The 748-nt window shown below is 44.0% G+C and overlaps 1 long non-coding RNA gene across 1 annotated transcript in view; it reads left to right on the top strand.

The window, feature by feature from the left end:
* The first annotated feature begins 364 nt into the window (after positions 1–364).
* LOC102296499 overlaps positions 365–748 on the top strand; it is a 12,651-nt gene continuing 12,267 nt past the window's right edge. The window contains exon 1 of the long non-coding RNA XR_006053809.1: positions 365–502. This is a non-coding gene — a long non-coding RNA (hepatic lectin). The remainder of the gene's footprint in view (positions 503–748) is intronic.

Here is a 748-nt window from a genome sequence, read left to right as displayed (position 1 = left end):
AGGCCTCGGGTATGGACAGCTTGCTATACTTCTTGGGTACCTTCTTTGTCACACCTTTCTGCAGCTATGACAGTTGGTTAATCTCCCTCCACCCCTAATATATATATATATGCAACAATACATGTATCGACATTGAACCGTTCGATACAGTGCTTTCGGTTCGGTACGCATATGTATTGAACGATACAACATTTTATATATCTATTCTGTTAACTTTTCTTCTGACGATGCTGTCTGTGTTGAGAGCTTAGTGAATCTGCGTTCAACTACTCCACCTAGGCTGCATTGTCGAGTGCAGAGCCACTGAGCGCCGCCCACATGCATTCAATCAAGCTAGCGAGACAGAAATTAAGCTCATTGCAACATGGCAACGGCCTCAACGCCTCCCGAAGTTGAACTACTTCTTACTCCACCGTCATTGAAATCTGGCGTTTGGAACGTTTTTGCCTTTCGTGTGAAGTATGACCCTGATGGTAAGCGCGTTGTGGACAAAACTACAACAGTATGTCGGATGTGCCACGCAATGGTTAATTACATAGGTGAGAACACAACAAATATGAATGCACATTTACGCCGACATCACCTAAGTGCCAAGGCAAGAGAAGGCAGACAAAAACAACAACGAACACGCATGCTACAAACTTTGCCGGAGTCATTTAGACAGCCGTTAGCGCATGATTCTAAGAGGGCAAAAGAAATTGACAGGGAAATTGCTACTTTTATTGCTATCGAAATGCGACCCTTATCT

Source organism: Haplochromis burtoni, unplaced genomic scaffold, assembly GCF_018398535.1.
Source record: "Haplochromis burtoni strain Fernald_Lab_line unplaced genomic scaffold, NCSU_Asbu1 Contig_2156, whole genome shotgun sequence".
In the NCBI taxonomy this organism is placed as follows: Eukaryota; Metazoa; Chordata; class Actinopteri; order Cichliformes; family Cichlidae; genus Haplochromis; species Haplochromis burtoni.
This window is presented reverse-complemented; position numbering and strand designations above follow the sequence as displayed.